Consider the following 15818-nt stretch of genomic DNA (forward strand, 5'->3'; position numbering starts at 1 on the left):
TCTTGTACACCGTCTCCTTATACAGCTCTCCTTCTGCTGACTTTGTTGTGTTCACGTTCATGGGCATGATTTTAGAATTGGGAAACTATCTCCTTCACTCTCGGTTTGTATCCTATGTAACCCCTCTCCTTCTTGCTCTGGTGGGTATGATTTTAGTCTTGGGATTAACCTACCCACTACCTCAACCCGACTGATGCCTTTCTTACAAAGAACAAGCTTCGGTTGATCTCTAGCATCTCATGTGACACTAAGTTCTCTTTGCTATGCATATAAGTCTTAGTGTTCTTCAATTGGATATTCATTAGCAAATTTACTTCGAGTTTTTATATACTTTCAGAGAGGTTAGATTACCTGATTTCTGCTTTTGTGAAGCTTCCGTGCTCTTGCTAGTCCCTTAGCATGGTTGCTTGGTGCTTCTGATGTCCTCTCACTCATGCTCCTTCACCTTCCGTGCTCTTGCTAGTCCCTTAGCATGGTCGCCCAACAGCTACCCCGATTGCCTCGCCTTCACCTTGTTGCCCTCGCCCTGTCTGGCCTAGCCTTCGCCTTGTTGCCCTAGCCCTCTTCTCTTGCCCTCTCCCTCTCCTCTCGCCCCAGCCTTCTCTCTCTCTCCTCTCGCCCTCACCCTAGCCAACTCCCCTCGCCCTCACACCTCGCCCCTTGCCCTCGCCCTAGCCAACTCCCCTCGCCCTCTCCCCCCGCCCTCGCCCTCTCCCCTTGCACTAGCCCTCTCCCCTCACCCCTCGCCCTTGCCGTCCCCTCACCCTCGCTGCTCGCCCATGCCCTCGCCCTCCCTTTCCTCTCGCCCTCACCCTCTTCCCCCGCCCTTGCCCCTCACCATCCCCTTCCTCTCTCCCTCGCCCTTTCCTCTCGTCCTCGCCCTCGCCCTCGCCCTCGCCCAAGCTGCTGTCGCCTTTGTCCTCGCCCATGGTGATTTAATAGAAAGCCACATTAAAATAGATTGAAAGCCCATACTTATTTAAAGCCAACTCAACGTAAAAATCAGCCTTTTTTAAGACACAAGAAAAAATAAAACTCAGTGCAGCGAGTATTCTCTACCAGCGTTTTCAGTTTTCAGCCAGGCATTCTATCTCCAGTCTCTCTCTCCATCGCCAGCGTGCCTCCAGCTTCTCTCCATCGCCAAGTGTGCCTCTAGGAGTTCTCTCTCCGTGCTTCGTGCTCCTTGGCCGTGCTCCTCCACCATCCATAAGCTGGTGGATAACACTTGAAGATGGCAGCTTGAATTAACCTTGCTACATGTATTTGGTTGTGATCGCAATATGTATCTCAGTGTGGGTTAGAGAAATTGTTCAGTGTGGTTTGTGTGGTGTATGTTTCAGTGAGGACTTAAGAATACAGGTTTTTAAGGATTCATTAGTTGCAGATTCTTGGTATACTTTATCAAGATGGTTTGTAGTCAGAATCGAGAGCAGCACCTCCAATCGGAGGAAGAGTCCTTTGCCTCCTCTGGGGATAGCTCTGACAATAAATCAGACTATACTCCTAGTTCAGAGTAGCTTTCAGGAGAATATTTAGAGGAAGATTCACCCCAATCAGTCATCACTGTTGGAAAGATAACCACTCTCCAGGTGCCTCGCCCTTCTGGTGCCATCTTGAAGGTACCCTTACTAATGATCTATCATTTACAGGCGCCAAACCCGGCACTCAAAGATGTGTTCTCTCAGCAGCAAATGATACACCTGGGTCTCCAAATTTGGCTCAGGCCGATTTGTCCTGCACAATCTCCAGTGCCAAGCTAAGTGCCCTCTTGCTTACTTTTCCGAAGCTAAATGGATTACACTTATTGTGGAGGATATCGAACAAGCTATGGGAATATTGAATGTGCTGGCACCTTTCCCCGCCACCAAAACCTTCTCGAATCTCTCCCTAGAAGACACTGCAAATGCGTGCCAAGAACTGTTGCTGCACTCACATGCAGACTATCACAGGAGTTAGTAGCTGTATTCAATTTTACAATATTATTTTTTATTGTGCGCACCGGAAAGAGCAGTAGTTACATCTTCTCCAGGCTCTCCAGGAATATGCGATGCTTTTTTTTTTTGTCTCTACCACTACCTGCTGTATCCGTTTCACCATCTACTGTTTAGAGCGCTACAAGACAGGGCAAAGCAATTTCAGACTCAACGTAAAGGGAAAGCAGAGAGGTTCAATTGCTATGCAGCCCCTATTATGTATTGGATAGTGCAAATTATGCAGCAAAAGGCAGATGCAACCGCTATTCTCACCCTGCAAGATGAAGCCAAAGAAAAGAACAAGGCCGTTCCAAAATGGCCAAAGGGAAAGGCACCTTGCGCAAGAGGGCAAAAGTACAAAAAGATTTGACTGAGCAGCTAGCAACACTACCCTTCTCTGAATCACAGATCAAAATCTCTGACGTCAATACTGCAACACCAAGAGTGGGCATGACTACTTCTGTGGCCACCTCTACTTTTACAAATGTGAAACTTAAACATATTTCTTTATCAATTGGTAAGTGTAAGAAACTTAGTGCAAGGTATTGTGGATCTTTTGTCATTAAAGAAAGAAAAAATGATGAAGCTTATCAATTACCGCTACCATCCCATATCAATGTACATGTTGTTTTCCATTTTAACTCACATTAGAAGTATGTATCTTACCCGAATCACAGTGCAATTTTGTTAAAATTTTCTTTTTAGGTGCTTCTCAATCAAAATATCTTTGTTTCCTAGCTCAAATAGACTAGGTGAAGCCATAATTCAACTTTTGAAGAAAGATATTTTTATCACTTTTTGTGCTTTTTTTTCTTCTTTTCAACACTCTTAAAACCAACATGATTTTTAATATCATTTAACCTTAGAAACACCGTTTTTAGTCACCGTTTATGTGCAAAATAGACTTACCACAAAACGATGGGATTAAAATGGATTTTGATGGGGATTATTTTTTAATGAAAAGTGGCACTATAAATACACTTGGGTGGTACAATGAGTGTTGTGATTATGCCAAGACATTACCATATGGTTTTCACTTACAATTACATTAGTTACCAAGATCGTGTTTTATAAAGTAGATTGCACCAGAAAAATTGAATAGTGGGGCAAGAGTTGATTTTTAAAAGCAAAACCACGTTTTTAAAAAAGGAAGAATATTTTCCACAAATTTAGGATTGCTTTTAGCTAGATGTTTGGGCACCCTATTTTTGCTTAGGATGTACTTTGGTTTGTAGGTGTTGTATGTAAGGAGCATTTGACCTCATAATTAGGGGTTGATGAATGCATAGAACTTGGTGAAAATCTATGTGCTTATTACACAAAGGTGGTGCAAGATCTCCATCACCATCTCCATAACGAGCTCTTTCTTGTTCGCGAGAAGAAGAAGAAGAAACCATCTCTCTCTACTATATTCTCTTATCTTTTCACCATGAACGCGCTCTCCATCAACTTCATGGCGAAGTCCTCTACATAGCTTTCATCACCGCTCTCTTGTGGCAAAGCAAGAAGCCTTCCAACCATCAAAAATCACTCATCTATCATGATAAGAAGCTCTAAGGTTGGATGCATGAAGATGGACCAATTTCATGTATCCACACTTAAGAAAGAGACTTTGGTGGTCATTTTCAAATTGGTTACAACCGGTAGCACCATGTGTTACTTGAATTTTTGTAGCTCTCAAAACCCAAGCGGTACGTTCAAATTTTTACTAATTTGTGGCCACCATCATTAATGGTGTAGGGGTTGTCCTTTTGCATGCGTTAAGTTCCCAACCATAAGTTTTATGCTCTTTTGAACTTCATGCTGCCAACATTCTTCCCTCCTTCCCACCTCCTTTGACATATAGAACTTTGCGTTGCCAACATTCCTTCCTCCTTTCCACCTCCTTTGATATAGAGAACTCCTAGCAGCTATGGCATCAATAGCTCCCCACCAAAGCCCAATGCACAAAGCTGAAGTAGCCACGGAGATGGCCAAGAAGTGGTTCCCTATAGTTACACAATTTTCACACCCCAAGGATTTGGATGAGCCATTGAAGGGTTGCTGTAAAGCCAAAGAGGACTTCCACAGGGAGTCAAGGATGTGAAGAAGTTACAAGGAGATGGGTGCCCTTCAAAACTATAAAGCCCAAGCACTAGCAATTGCTTATTATTTGTACAAGCAAGTTTATCTATCTAAGCCTTTGAACTATCTAATGGGGTTGAAGTTTTCTCATGGCTATGTGTATCAGTGGTGAAAGGGTCATTAAACTGAGGAGAGTTTGGAGAGGGTGTAGTCAAGCATGTGAGTAATGAAGGTTCATGAACCGCAGACAAAGCAATGGAAGCACGAGAGTGGGCAAGCCTTGGAACACACACCAATAGCATATGTGATTTTACATGTTGGTAGAAAAAACAACATTGTTGCTGCAACTACCTATGGTATTGAGGTTGTTTTAGTGCCTCCAAATGCTACTTGTTGAGGTCAAAAATGTCAATGCAAAAGCATTTGAAGAGTGTTGGTTGGCCAAGGCATAGAAAATTCAAAAACAATTTTTGTGCATCAAGAAGAGGGTGCCCTTGATGCCATCCATATGCATCTACAAGGTCATGTTGAATATAAAGGCTTGCATCAGAGTCTCCAAGATACTATTGATATGGCACAAGTGGCCTCATAGAGGCACACGAAGGATTGGATAGATGCATAGCACTTGAGTAAACCATAGCAAAGCATTTTTAGTTTTTCTTGGCTATGGTTGAACATTCCTTGCTATCAAAAACTATAGTGTTAATGCCTACCAAGGTGTTAGCTCGAGGGTCAAGTGCATTAATGATCAATGTATGCAATTCTTGTGGGACAAAAATTCATGTGCATGACCATGGCATGCACATGATCAATGTATGCAATGCTTGTAGGACAAAAACTCATGTGCATGACCACGTCAGTCATGTTGTAGTGCCGCCCCGTACACATACCTACCATGCATTCTATTATGCCTGCTTATCTATAAAAGGTAGTTGTCTTGTGAAAGACTGCACTACCATTATCCTTCCCCAAGACCTGCAAATGGTACAAAAGAAACCCTTTCCACAAGCATGCAAGGACACTTGTGTTTCATAGCCAGATACTTTAGAGCGGGTGTGGGTGCGATGGGTTGAGAGGAGCCCCTGAAAAACACCCCTCCAACTGTTGAGAAGCCTACCACCCACGGAGCAAAGGAATTTCCTTGAGGAACCAAGATAAGATGGGGATGAAAGCCTCTAACAACATGATACAGTGAAGGTCTTGCACCCTATGGTTGAGAAAGGCAAAGCAATCCACGGACCAAACTGAAGAATGAGTGTAAGAATTAAGTCTTCCTTTTTTGAAGAAAAAATGCAAGAAAGAGACTCGTATCTTACCCAAAAGGTTATCGATATGTAATTGGAACAATAACGGTATGATACCATTAACTTAGCAATATGATACTACTAAGTTACTCATATCATACCATTAAACTACTAAGATAATAACATTAACTTAAAAGTATCATGTTGATAAGTTACAAGTTTCCTGCATAATAGAGTAATGTTATCATAAAAGGATTGGTAATTCACCAGAAAGTTACTGGTATGTAACTAGAACAATAACAATAACAATAACAATAACAATAACAATAACAATAACAATAACAATAACAATAACAATAACAATAACAATAACAATAACAATAACAATAACAATAACAATAACAATAACAATAACAATAACAATAACAATAACAATAACAATAACAATAACAATAACAATAACAATAACAATAACAATAACAAAATATGATACCAATAACTCGGCAGTATGATACTGGTAAGTTAGCGGTTCCTACCATTAAGCTATTGGGATCATAATGTTAACTTACAAGTATCATACCGCTAAGTTACAGGTAGCTTGCCTAATATTGTAACATTATTGTAAATGGATGGCACTAGTATCATAGCAGTAGGTTAAAAATATCATAGAAAAATTTCATGTGTATCATACGGGTAGGTTATAGATATCATACCAATAGGTTACGATATCGTACCGATAGGCTACTAGTGTTGAAGAAAGAAATGGTGTAGAGGAGAAGGCATTGCAATAGTTCAAGATGTTGATCGAACGCTTTGGCGAGGACATGGACACAACAATGGGAAAATTCAGAGGCACCTGAGGTAAACAACTCTAGTTTCTCCCACTCCTCCTTGTTGGTTGTTACCATCTATGTTGTGTGAGTTGCACACATTTTTGGATAGCATCATATTATTTTATTGTGCTCTGCACAAACTTTTTTCCATATCAATTCAATCATTAGTTTTGTCATATGTTGTGTTGCCTATGGTTTTGACATCATATGTTTGAATATCATGTCTACAAATTTTTGAGTTTATGATAGTATGGATTTTGCAAATATGTTTTTATTTGAAGAGTGGCATTGTGCCTTCTTTGCATGGTCATGAAGTGAAATGGCCAAGTAGATATGTGCCCATTGTGGCACCGACACAAACTAAGTGTACCTATGAAAACTATTGGTTAGTGCCTCTTTGGTAAGTGGTGTATCCCATGACCACCACCACCCTTGTCTGAAGAAAGTAGGGTACTTATTTTGAACCTTATTGGACTTTTGTACATGAGGTACAATGATGATAGGAACCATGGTGACCTCCTTGATTGGTCAAAGATGATTTTTTTTGAGCGAGTGGCAAAGAAACATTGTTAGCGTGCAAACAAGAAGGAAAATGAATGCCCCTATAGCCTTGCGCGAGCCACACCGTCGGAAGAAGAATTATTGCACGATCGAAAACACCTGTGGTAACCACCTATGGGAATTTATGAAAAACCCTCCACTCATGAGGCACACTTAGAATTAAAATAAACTAAGGACATCATGATGAAGCTCGTCTCGTGGAGATGTTCGTAGAGTATCCATAGGCAAAAAACAGATAAAAGATGAAGAAGTTATGGCCACCCGAAACCGGGGGTGTTTTCTCTATTGCTAAAAAATGAGCTCTCTGGAAGTTGTGTAGGTGTTGTTGCTATTAAAATGGGGGCTTTCTTATCTTTAATCCCCAAGATTTTTCTCTATCTTCTTAGCTAACAAGGCTCTCTCCTCAGGCATCTTTTAATTGGCTCCTTTTAGGCCTTTTTTGGGCAAAAAATGAGCTGTCAGTGACCCTTTGACCAAGGAATGGGGTGGGGGCAAGTGGCCGGGGACAAAAATAAGTGGCTAGGTACCTGTCCAAGCAGTGTGGACTCCCAAAATGCACCATCTCCCTTCCCATGAGCCCACGAGCCCCCATAGCCAAACCTTGAGAGAGCTCCTCTCCCTTTGGTACACCTATAGTGGGCATCCAATGTGCCCTATATACCCCCCACTTTCCGTTTTCATCTTCCCATGTGGGATAATCTCCTCACCACATGGCAACCTCCTCCTCATTCCTCCCAAACCAAAAACATTCCAGATCTCTCCCCAAGCATAAGAACTTCTCGGACAACTTTCCCCGCTGCATAACTTGCTACTCCGGTCACCGAATGATGCACCATAACACATCACTTGAAGCCCATCACCTCGGCTATCTCTAGAAATGTAAATTTTCAGTATTTCTAATTTTAGACCCCCAAGTTGTCCCAATTTCCCTTGTCGCATGCACTCGCGATCACCTTCTAAGTTGAGACCGCCCACTTTGGATGCTCATAATTCATGATGTACAAGTCCGATTCACGAGCTATAAAGCACGGATGAAAATACTTATTAAAAACCATGTTTTGGGGACTCAAACAACCCAAAACATCAGCACCCAATCTTGGCAAAATCACACCTTTGTACACGAATTTTTACAGGGCCACTTCCAAAACTTGCAGGGCTATGTACACATATATACATGAGGCTAGTGGGCAAGATTTTTGGCATGACTTAGTGACTTTATGCTCATCCAAAAAATTCCTGACATAGCTTGCCAACCGCCCCTTGCCTGCTTGATCATTCATGACAAGCAGAGGTTCGTAGGGTGAACAACTGCTGCATGTCATCCCCAAAAACCTCATCTACATCCTCAGATGTTTCCACATTGTCTTCCTTTATTGATAGCATCTCATTTGTCACAATTGTCATCAAACATGCCAAGTATTTCTTTAGTCTACAACCATTAACACAATATTTATGTTGTGCACCACTCAAATCAGCGAACTGATATGTGCCATTATCAAATTTACTCACAACAGTAAAAGGACCTTCCCATTTGATTTGAAACTTCTTCTAAAAGGTATTGTACAACTTACTATTGTATTGTAATACCAAGTCACCCTTTTCAATTTTCTTATCCTCCACACATTCATTGGCTTTTAGCTGAGCCTTCTTTTTCACTTCTTCATAGTAGCTCAAAGCTAAAACTCTGTCCAATTGCAAACATTGTAAATCCAACAACCTTTTCTGCTAAGCATTTGTTTGCTCTTCATCTCCCAATGACAATAACTTGAGTGTAGGAATCTCCACTTCAATTGGTAATAAATCTTCCTTGCCATAAACCAAACTCTGAATCCCAAGTCTTTCCATGTGTTTGGGTCATCTTTGTCAAGATCTTCACTAACTCTCCATTGAACCTCTCATTGAGACCATTGCATTGTGGATAATAAGGAGAAATGTACCCATGCTATATATTGAGTTTCTCGCATAAGAAATCAAACAACTCTCCTCTATCTCCTGGTCCCCTATCAAAAAGTAGCTCTAGGGAGACACCAAATTTGCAGCATATATGCTCATAAACAAACTTCCCCATTTCTTTACTAGTAATCTGTTTGACAACCTTGGCTTCTACCCATCATGACAAATAATCCACTGCTGTCAAAATGTAAGTATTTCTTTTGCTAGTCATAAGTAAGGGTCCAATAGCATCAAGACCCCATTTTTCAAACACATCAAAAGCTAGCATTGTCTTTCGCACTTTGGGCTTCAAAATTCTCTTTCCCATCTTCTGGAAAGGTAAACATGACTTGCACCAATGTTAACATCCCGTTGAATGCTTGGCCATACATAGCCTTCTTGCAAAATTTTATGCAACATGATCTTCATCCACAAGATCCCTCATGATTTTCTTCCAAGTTTTTGTAAATTTCTTCTTTCTAGGACACACGACGCAAAACCAAATCACTTCCTTTCATGTACATCATCAAGCATTTTGTATTTCCTGGCTTTTCTTATAAACACATACTTTTTGGAAGATGGTAAACCTTCAGGTAGGACACCTGTCAATAGAAAATCTATCTCCTTTGATAAGACTTCTCTTCCATAATATAAAGGGGCATTCGCCTTCAGCACAAACACACAAGTGATCATTTCTTGGGCAACATCATGAGCTTCTTCATTTTGAGACCTCTCAATATGCTGCAAACTCCATGCTTCAAACTTTTTGAGCAACAATTTCACCTTGAAGCATAAATTCTTCAGTTTGGGATTCTTATTCTTCCATACACTTGCTTCACGACCAACAAGGGCATCTCCTTTGATCTGTAAGCGTCTAATTCCCAACTGTAAGCAAATGTGCAAAACACCTTCAAGAGCCATGTGCTCTGCTTCATTGTTACACTTTGCATCAAGTTTTAGCCCTTGCTTCCTTACAAGTTTTCCTTGTGCATCATAAATGACGATGCCTCCAGAAGAAGCATCATGACTTCTTCGATAAGAACCATCAAAGTATAACAGTGAAGCATCAAAAATGGCAAGAGTCTAGACTTTCTTCTTTCGCACCACCTCTTCTTTAACCAAAACAGGAGTGTCTTTATAAGTGAGTAAATCTGCCAGGGTAGCCCAAGTACTCTATTCCACCAAAAAGGTGAACCCAAACTCTTGAAGTTCAATAACCCATCTCATCATTGTTTTTGATATATTTGAATTATTGAACAACTAGGAAAGCAATAAATAACTGGTGAGAAAGGTGAATGAATTTTGTAGCAAGTAGTGTCTTAATTGTCTGCAAACATAAACCATACTGGTCATCACCAATTCAATTTCAAAAAAATCTCTTTCATGAGGAGTCTTCACTCTGCTAGCATAATGAACAAGCTTCATATACTGATATTCCTTCCCTTTTTGCAACAACATAGCAATAGCATCATCTCCCACTGATGGGTTAACATAAAACTCATTTTCCCAGTCAAAAGCTTGCATAATGGGCAGCGTACTCAAAACCACTTTGACTCTATCGAAAACATCGTCATAGTCACAAGACCACTCTAAGGGATCATTCTTAACTATTTGCTGCAATGAATACAATAGTTGTGATGCCAAAGGTATGAAACGAGACATATATTTAACCTTATGTATGAAAGTGGCCAACTGTCTGGTATCTTTTGGAGATGATAGTAACAACAAAGCCTCCACTTTCTTTGGATCTGCTTCAATCCCATTTTTTGAAATCACATGTCCAAGAAGCTTCACCCTTGGCTAAGTGTATTAGACCAATTACTAAAGGGTTTCATACCAGCTACCAAAGGGTGTCATGCTAGTTACTAAAGGTATCATACCAACTACTTACATGAATCATAATGATCACGTAATGGTTTAAAGCAGTGACATATCATACTGGCCTTATCAAGATGTGACCATTGGTTCATGGTTGTATTCAAGAAGTAGACCACTTTTTTCCCATATACTTCTATGTATCAGAGTAGCAACCGACTATTATCATATTGGTTACTCATGTTGGTACAAAAGAAGTTGGTTGTGTGCTTTGCCGCACTTGTTGGAGGCTAGGAACTTGCCTATGCACTGTATACAAGCCTCGAAAGGTTGCAAGCACACAACTAGACAGTCCGAGCAAGCTCAAAGGGAAAGGGGTGTGTCACTCACCGTTCAATGCTTCTGTCGTGAAGGATCTTATGCCGCAAAGAAGAAGGAGCCGCTGCCGCCGTTGCGCTCAATTGCCTCATCGCCGCCAATGCCGCCACAATGCTCAATCACACACTCACACACACACACACACACACACACACACACACACACACACACACACACACACACACACACACTCACACATACATAGACACACTCTCTCTCTCTCAAGCATACACACACAATAATTTTTTTCTTCTTGTAATTTTTGACATTAATAACAAGGGGAGGGAGTCGTTGACAACTGTCTTCCCAAGTAATGCAAGTTATGACAGGCTTGTGTTTCTTGGATGGTGACAGGTAAGAGATTCTTTCATTGGTATTACAACGAAAACTGCAGCAATAACAAAAGATCGTCCAATGTAACAGCTGGATCCTTCTCTATGTAGATGTAGTGGAAGCCATCATGGGTGAAAGCATGTTAACGTGTCACGCTTTTTGTGCTAGTTAATATATACCAACAAGCACATATTATAAGCATAACACATGGATAGGACAGTCATGTTTTTTCAAGTGTGGGCCACCATCATGAACTATACAAAGTGTAATAATTGGACTTCGAAAAAATGAATCGTAATATTTTTAAAATCTCTAACAGTTAAGCTTAGTCGTTACGTCGAGGTAGTGGTGTAGTCATGAAGCATGGAGGGAAGCACAGTGCAAGGGCCACAGGTCAGAGAGAGGGAGGAAAGCGATTGCGAGCTGCAAGCAGGTCAACAGTCAGCGGCCAGCAGTCAGCCCAAGTGGAGGATAGCTCACCACTGGAGCCAGCCACCTCCGACAGCAATCTCGACAATACTCCACCGAGAAGGAAGTCGAGGGGCAAAGGTTCTGTTGCTTCTCCTCCACCTTGCAAAAGATTGAATGCTTCTAATTCCCACGGATCCCCAATGTCAAAGTACATGCATGCAGGGAAGGGGAAGCAGGACTCAGGTACTCTCTCTCTCTCTCTTCAATGAGGGGGCCACATTTGTAGTTAGCACACAGTGTGTGCTAATTTGCATACCATGTATGTTAGTTAGCGCACAGGGTATGCTAATTAGCATACTTTGTGTCTAACTGGGAAACTCTCTATGCTAGTTAGCATGCATTGTTTGTTAACTAGTGATAGCCGTTTTTCGGCTCTTTGTAATTGCCACAGTGAGTTACCTCACCCTACCAAAATCACCCAAACACTGTGGCTATCCCTACCATTTCACTGTACATAGGCGTGCGTGAGTCACGGGACTTTTCCCATATCTTCTTAAAAAACCCTCAGCTAGCTAGTCACTGGGCTAGTTGAGCCAAAAAAAATAAAAAAAATAAAAATTATAAGTATATTATGGCCCATTTGTGTGTAAATATTTCATTGTATATAGGGCCTAAATAAAAGATTTTTTGATAATTATTTTGGTATTTATTTAAATATTTCTACCTAGGTGTGTGTTATTTATGCTCTGTACATTGCCTCACCATTACCACAATTTTTCTTACCATTTTTCATACTCTTTATTCAATATAGAAATATTTTCATGTAAGCTTCTCTTATATTTGGTGTAACTCCACCCCAACAAAAATCCAAAAAAAAACTAGTTTTATTTATGTGTATATTTTTTCACTATTGTGATTTTTTCCTTCCTATATCTATTTTGTTTTTTTCCTAAAAAATTAGAACACCAAAAATATTTATCTTTTTATGGTAGCCTCATAATGAGAGAGATTTCTTTTGACCCCTTTATATTTTTTCCACTTATATTATTTATATTTGACATGTACATATTTTTTAGACCCCTCAATATTTGATTTTCTTAGTTGTACTATTCACTTATATCATGATCTCAACAATATCTTCAATTATAGACCTACCAAATAAGGTCAAGGGTAGGTGGCATGCATACATGCACTATGGAGGGCTCACTCTTGGAGGTATTCAAAAAAATCATCCAAAGAAGGACCCCACAAGGACCTTGTGCAGTGGAAAAAAACGGTCGGTTTTGCTGAATTTTTAAAGTTCATTTGCTCTCCGAATTTGAAAAGGTGATACAAACAAAATTTGTAGCTCGTGGGCTGAACTTTTGCCTCAAATTTTTTCATATTTTTTTGAGCTACGAGCTGTGAGCTATGATTTTATTAGTGGACCCCAGTTTTCCCATGCTATGCAGCCACACTCTCTCTTCCACTTTATCATTTTCCTCTTTCACACACACTTCTCCACTCATCATCCCCACCTCTCTCACCTCTCCTCTATGCACCCTACTCACCTTCTCCTCAACCTTGAAGAATAAGAGAAACCATGGTGAACTCATACCTCCCACACACAATTCCATTCCAAAATTGACCACCTAGTCTCATTTTTCCTCCTCCAATTTACCCATATCTATAAAAAAAACCACAAAATTCAGCCTCTTCTCTTAAAAGACAGCATCATGGTGGTTGATTACTCAGCTTCAATTACCTTGTCTCTCAAGGAAGGTCAAGAGTGGAGAAAAAATGTACCGTCAAAGCTAGTGGACCGTCAACAAGCGTCAAAATTGGCCCTACTCAAGACACTTGGAGCATCAACCTTGTAAGAAATCCACCTTTTCTTACCTCTTAAGAGTTTTTCTTCTTTATTTGTATCCTACATGGATACTCCCATTGTAAATATCCAATTCCATTTGTAAATTAATACTAACTCTACTAACACTAACCCACTATGAAAAGTCCTATCACCTCCATTTCTCTCCTCTCTCTTTCCCCACCAACTTCTTGATAATTCCAAGCAAAAGAAATTAGATAAATTGCTGAAAATATAACCCAACCATGGTTAGAGGAGTAACCCTAGCCTTCAAAATTGCTATAAAAGGAGGGTGTAGCTAGCACAAAAGGGGAGCCATAAGCAAGAGCACTATGCTATAGCTTGAGAAGCCAAGATCAACCTCTCTAGAAGGAGCTCTTGAGTGGAAGCTCATTGTCTTATGCATGTGCATGTGTTGTAATAGGGGATTAGCAAGGGAACTCTATGCCATTGTAAGAGAGAGAGTGATCATTCAATTGAGAGTAGGAAATCTATCATTTCTCCTACTAGTGTAAGCCCAACATTTGCTGAATCAAGGAGGGTGGATTTGGACTAAGCTTGGATATTTTGTCTCCCTTCCAACGTGAAGTAATGGACAACAATGATGCGTAAGTGTCTTGGTGTTTTTTGTTAAGTTCTTGATAGCTTGTCTCTGGTGTTGCCATCAATCTAGCCATAAATCCCACATACTGTAAGAGGGCGACAGGGTGGAGAGGACTCCCCTGGCTTTAAGACAATGATTGGGGTGGCTTTTCTTGTGATGTGTTGTGGTGAAATTTACGCAAGCTATGTTGAACAAATACTAATTTCACTTTGATTTGTCATGACAGATTTGTAAGAAGGTATTAATGCAACAAGCACCCCCTCCCCCTTTCTCTCTCTTTCTTAAATATATAGTTGTGTTTGCTTGATCATTGCCGATACGTTTCAAAGCAGCCCGAGCACTATCTCTCTCTCTCTCTCTCTCTCTCTCTCTCTCTCTCTCTCTCTCTCTCTCTCTCTCTCTCTCTCTCTCTCTCTCTCTCTCTCTCGTGTTTTAGTGTGTGAGAGTGTTCCGTTGGTGTTAGGGTTAGTGTAAATTCCTTGCTTGTTTGTGGGTTGCTCTAACGATTCTCCTCTTTTGCGTCCTAGTTCGCTCTTAAACTAGGTGGTGCCCCTTGTGTAGTTGGGATTTGGCTGTGGGTTTGTTGTTTTGGTTTGTGTTGTGTTGTGCCCCAGCCCCATTGAGCAGCACGGGAGCCTTGAAGGGTGTCTAGAGGTTGCTCTTCTTGTTGCCCGCCCCGGACCGCCTCAAATTGGTGCCCCCACGGAGGACGGCTTGTGTATTTTTGTGTAGAATCAACCTTTAGCATAGTCAGTATTGGTCGAGATAAACGCTTCAATAAATCCTTTTATTTTTCCTCTTATTAGGTACGACCTTAGTTTGGACGTTTATATTTTTGTTTTGTTTTAAGCATTAGGTCATGCATAGAACATGGATAATGGCCCAAGAATAGAGGTTTTCCCCTTCCATTTCACTCCACACATTAGAATAAACATTGCAATTAGTAGGAAAATCCATTTTCAACAACGTATGGTGTTCATGTTTGGTGCCCAAAGAGTAGGAGAAATTCTCGCATCACCAAACCCTGTCATCCTACCTCTTATTGATTATCATAGGTCGTTTGATGTGAATATCTTTATTTTGTTGTAGAATAGATTGCAAGCTAGAAAACATTATTGTGTAAATCTTTTTAAGAAAGAAAAACAAAAACGGGTGTCACTTTGAAATCAATTCAATGGAAAGCCAACGCCAAATGTCTGGGTATCCTCTTTTCTTTGGAGAGCCTGGAGAGGATGCAGAATTATTTTTAGCGAATTTCAAGATGTCTTGCCGTATCAAGAGGATAATAACTGATCAAGAACGTGTAGAAATGTTTGAGGTGGTACTTAGGAAAGATGCTAGCACTTGGTTTGACTCTTTGCCTGAGGAAGTTAAGGGGAATAACACATAAGTTTTGAATCGTTTCAAGAAATACTTCTTTGATCCCCAAAACACTCAAAAATTATGGCAAGACATTGTTTCTCATAAGCAAAAAGACTTAGATGACTACTACTTGTACAAGCAAGAGTTTCTACGTCTTTGGGCTCTATGGATACGAAATGCTGCTAACCCTGGTGATGGTGCAAAATTTCTAAAGAAGGAGAGGTTCATAGCCGGACTCTTTCCTGACCTTAAGGTAAAAGTTGAGGCGGGTGCACCTGCTACCTTTGATGCAGCTGAAACTAGGGCTGCTGAGAAATATAGGAAACTCAAGTGCTTAAGGGGGGAGGTTCCAATAGAAGGTCTTAGACCCAAAGGTAAGTCACAAGCATCAACATCTAAGGAGCTTCCTGAGGTAACGGCGGAAGTGATTGGGAAGTTAAATGAATCTTTAAGCAGCTTGTC

This window comes from Adiantum capillus-veneris, chromosome 8 (genome assembly GCF_014529385.1).
Source record: "Adiantum capillus-veneris isolate H3 chromosome 8, ASM1452938v2, whole genome shotgun sequence".
Classification (NCBI taxonomy): Eukaryota; Viridiplantae; Streptophyta; class Polypodiopsida; order Polypodiales; family Pteridaceae; genus Adiantum; species Adiantum capillus-veneris.